The following is a 5425-nucleotide window of genomic DNA, read 5'->3' on the forward strand; positions in this document are numbered from 1 at the left end:
ATGAAGCAGCAACATTTTAACCAGGCAAATGCTCAAACACACAGGAAGGGGTGTGGAGTTTGGAATAAAGAGTTGGAGCTGGGAATAAGAAGTTGGGACGGGATCTAGGGGCACATGGCGTGAGTAAGTTGCTGTTGATTGCCGACTGCCAACTGAGGGCTAACGTCGGCCCATGACTGTCTGTAAGTCCGTTTGTCCGTTTGTCCGTCTGTTCGTTTGTCTGTTCGTCCGACTGTCCGTATGACAGTTCGTCCGTAAGGCTGAGTGACTAACTGACTTGGTCCCTGCTACTGATTCATGAACTGCCAACGAGCCTGGCCACCAACCTGAACCTGAGCGCCGCAATAGCTGCACCATGTTCAGACATCCGTGTGCACCAGCACACTGACCGCATACCGCTCTCACCCACACCCATACACTAAGAAAAAAAAAAGCACACGCACACAGAACCATGTGTCCTGGACTGGTGCTCATATTTCGTGTTCCCACAGTCTCGTTTCCGTTGGGCCCATGATGCTGCTGTTGTGGATGCGAATGTGAATGGGGATGCGCATGCTGTTTTTGTCCATTGCGTTGCCATGACAGTGGATTTTACAGATACTTAAGTGCCGGTTGGTGGTGTGTGTGTCCATGTGAGTGCGAGTGTGTGCGTTCGCTTGATATATTCAGCTGACTCATTCTGCTGACGCTCCAAATTCAAAAGCAAACACTGTTGCATACTTTTGCCCGCTGCAAACCCACACAGACAAGACCAAAAGCGAGAGAGCGACAGAGAGGGGGAGACACGGCGTGACAGAGAGAGAGCTAGTGCTATAGAGACAGACAGAGAGAGAGAGAGAGAGAGAGAGAGAGAGAGAGAGACTGCAATGGACACATATTTTCTGATAAATTATTGCATTGTTGATTTATTTTTGGCTTTTCGCTGTCTGCGGCTTAAGATTAATTTCCTTGCGTTGTTGAATTCACACTTATGTGGCGCCCAACGTGGAGTCCACCCAACTGCAGGCAAACAGTCACCCACCAACCACCACTCTCAACCCACTCAACCCACTCAACCCACTCACCTCGCCACACCGCTTCTCTGGCCAGGGCAATCCCTTTGTGCGTGTGCCCCAAGTCGTTAAATGACTTTTTAAAAAGCGCCAATAAAAATTAAATCAAATAAATATAATTTTTAATTAAAATTCCCTTTAATCTTTTTACAATTATTACCAGCTTAATGTACAACAATGGCAACGACAACAAGGACCACGACCACAATGGCGACTGAAACAACGGTAACAAGAACACCAATTGCTGCGAAGCGCAAGGTAACGCACTGACAAAAGATTCAATCCCATCAATTGGATGGGATTTTTTATTAAGCTCTGATAAGCGGATGGCTGGGCGGATGGGTGGGCTTATACATGCGTAAGGATGTGCATATTGTGGCCAAGAAGGGCGGAAAGGGATTAATTGCAAGCGATGGGCAAAGTAAAGTAGGCACCACATTACTGTGGTCTTTCGTCATCTTCATAACTCAAACGGCTATCGAGTAACGCTCCACACAGGTGGTAATTTATAATATGAATTTTTGATTTTTTATTGAAGAGTTCGTGGGATTTGGGGCGACAGTAGAAGGTGTCCATCTCAATATTCAGTGTGGATATTCAACTTAAGCTCATTCTCAATAATATTATGTTATTTTCTTAGCCAGATATTATGGTGAGCACTAAATTACCAAAGCCGCCTTTAGTTTAAATTTGATTTTCGTGCCTTGGGCGCCTTAATGTAGTGAAGTAATTTATCGATTTAGTGGTCTATTGCAAAAGCTACTCTCTGCATCTGACCTCTTGACCCCTTGCAGTCACCGCGAACTTTTCTATTGTTAGCAGCGGTTATCATTTCGGTTTTTTTTTTTTTCATATTGCTCGCCTTGTGGTTGGAGTGGATGGGTGAGTGCCCCATGAGTTGGCCATAGTCGATTCCCGTGCCAAGTCTAATCTGTGAACCGTGCGTGTGGGTGGCTGATGGTGCTGGGGGACAAAAGTCGCCGGCTAAGCCGCTCATGAGTGGCCTTTGATTGGCCATCATCCAGCGAATCCACTCCTCCATCCACACCCACAGCCGCACCGAGCGAGTTCTTCGCCATATGCGTGTGTGGTTGCCCCAAGGTGCTGACGGTGGTCGAGGGGATGTTTAGGGACAGCTTCATACATATTAAACCCATGGAACGTAAATATTTAACGAATACTTTATTTTGCAGCCAGAGCAACAAGGAAATCTATTTTTTTTTTATGGGATATCTCTGCTTATTTCTCCCCTTTTGAGTGGAAAACTTTGTCAGTTTGCCTGTGGGTTGAGTGGGGCATGCAACATGTGCGTGTGTGTGTGTGTGTGTGAGCTGGTCCTGTGGCCCGAAAGGTTAGGGTTTAAAGGCTGGAGTTTATTTCTCTGGATAGCTTTAATTATTAAGCGTGGACTTGGCACCCGATTCTTAGCTATCGCAATCAACGCCAGTTAAAATGATGACCCAGCCAGACTGGATCTCTAGCTTCCCACTCCATTACCACTACCATTCCTGTTCCCGCTCCCGTTCCCATACCCATTACTAAATCCAGTACCACTTCCAACATGAATTGACTGCCAAAAGGGAACGTCTTTCGCTTAAGCTGAAAGTGAGACACAAATTCCGTGGGGGCTTACAAATTGCAGCGTTAATTGCATACAAAGAACAAGAAAAGTGCCCAAGAAATTGTAACAAAAGGCTGTTTTTTATTTCCGTTCCCATTCCGATTTCCCGTTCATCCAAATGTGAGGGGGCGTGGCTGGGATAGGGGGCAGGGCGCAGGAGGCGCCTCATAGAGTTGACAATTGACGCATTTGCAATTCAACACTCGAGCAGAACGGAGCTCGAGCGTTGCGCAATCAGCGGCCTCGCGTTTCACGTTCGTCCTGCCCCGCTGACTTCTTCATCCTGTGAACGCTTAGGCATTTGCATTTTGATGCCACTGCGGGACTGTAGTTGTGTGGCGGAAGGGGGGGGGGATGGTGCGGGGGATGGGAGAGGAGAGATGAGAAGGAAAGCAGGGTGCACGTCGGGCGACATAAATATTTGCAGTGTTTGATGTGGCAGCTTCGGGTTTGGCTTCGAAATGGTGACTCCACGGAGCCACTACACAGTGCGAAACTGAAAACAGTGCTGAAGTAAAACCAAACTGTATAATGGCATATTGATATACCTTCGATGAACTGGAAGAACTGAGTATCGTCAAGGAATTTTTCGTACGAAACTAAAAACGGTCCTTCAGCTCAACTGAGTCAAAAAGAAAAGAAAATATATATAATATATATATTAATTTATTTTATATCCATAAAATATAAATATCATTCTGAAACCATAGTATCGATTAGTCTAATAATTGGCTGGCATATAATTCGCCTCATTCGCATTTCAATTTTGATTCGATTTGACAATTCGATTCGAGCTGCGATATGCTTACACTTAAATTTTTCCAAGCGTGATTTTTATATTTCCCGTTTCCAAACTATGATTTTCCCAGTGTAACGAAGCTGGCTTCTCGGATTTATTAAGTCGAGCACCAGTTGAATGTGTGTGTGCGCACGTGTGTGTGTGGGTGTGTGTGTGCATCTTGCTATTCCTGGAGGCACACTTGCCTTAATTATTGCCTGGCATGCTGCCCGTGGAGAGGGGGCGCCGGGGTAATTGGTAGCCGGTCGGTGGAGTGGGACTAGAAGTGGGGGAGTGGGTGTGGGTGTCGAGCAATGGGAAATAGGAAACGGGAAACGGGAAACGGAGTGTCAACAGTTTATGAAGTGGACTCCTCACGCTTGGCTCCGACTCTGGTTGGCATTTTCCACCGCTCTCTGCCGGTCGCCGTAGTTTTCCTCGCTTTTCCGGCACATTGGGGGCATAATCAAACGGTAATTGGTGCGGGCAACGATTTTGCAAATTGAAAGAAAGCACACAGACCCGGGAAAAGCGGAGTGGGGCGGTTTGAAAGTGTGTGAAAGTCGGGAAGAAAGTCGGGCTGTGGCACCCAGTGAGTGCAGACAGAGACAATTTTCTATAAAAACTAAATTTGAAATTGTGTTGACTTAATGTTTGCGCATAAAGCGGCAACCAAAATGGCAAATGCACTCACACGACCAGATGGACATGCTAAAGGACATGCCAAGGGATACTCACACTCACACAACACACATACACCCTCGTCTCCGTCGACGACTGCCTGCGTGTGTGTGTGTGTGACAGTAGGTGTTTGAGAGAAAGGGGTACACAGAGCAAATTCCCAAATTGAGTTTTCATGTCCTTCAATTTCATTGAGAATAATTCGCACACTTCGTTCAATTTAATTAACTGATAGTTCTCTAATGTTGTAATATGATTATTCTTCTCGTATCAACTATTCATTCATCAATTGAATAAAGATGGTTAGAATTACTCAGCGTTATCATTTAGCTACCTTGATATGGTGCAATGGATATTTCAGTTCGGAGTAACAAATAAAATAAAGTTCAGTAAACTTAATTCAGTGAAATAAGAGAATTATAATTAGGAATGTGAAATTATCCACAAGTCAATAGAATTGCGACTCCTCGTGCAAATTGCAATGAGTTTCGAAGATCACGTCCTATGTCTAACTTTTTCTCAGTGCATGGGCGAAAGGATGCCGGGTCTTCTTGTGTAGCACTTTGTGCAATGTCTCGCCTCATAGTCGTCATCTTGGTGGAAATTTATTTTCATTGCTGCCGCAGGCTGTGGCAATATCAACAGACTAGTGGGTGGTGGGCGGTAGACGGGTAATGGGGGTAGTTAGTTTTCGCATTCGCATGGAAAGTCGCCTGACCTTTGCCACGCGTCCTGCCGAAAGTGTGCCCCTTCCCCTGGGTGCCCACTTCGTGGGGAAATCGAACTAGTAGTCCAAGTTATCCCACTATAACTTTAATTCAAAAGTTCTCGGAAGAGAGTGGCAATTGAGATTTAATCCAAAGGTGCACGCAACGAAATGTTGGCCGAAATACTGAATCAAGCTCCTCAATCCAAGCTGTAAATAATCAAATCGCACTGACCACTTATTTCTGTGAGTGCACTCAATAGTGGATATATTCACAGTTCAATAATATTCTCACAGTTTTCTGCTTCTCCAAGTGTTAGGATATTTTCTAGCGCCTTTATAACAGAATAACATGTATAATTATAAGACTATTCTAAAATGGACATGGTCTTATAATACAACGCATTGTATAGCTAATTGCTTGAGGAGGGAATTCTTACCATATTTAATAGTAGTTGTTACGTCAAAACTTGCACTTTTGCAATGTGCATTAATTGAGCATTTAAAAATTTATTAAGCACTGTCATCATTTTAGTGGAATTTCCTAAAAGGAAGCACAAAGCACAAAGGTGCATACCAAAGCTACA

This window comes from Drosophila melanogaster, chromosome X, assembly GCF_000001215.4.
Source record: "Drosophila melanogaster chromosome X".
NCBI lineage: Eukaryota > Metazoa > Arthropoda > Insecta > Diptera > Drosophilidae > Drosophila > Drosophila melanogaster.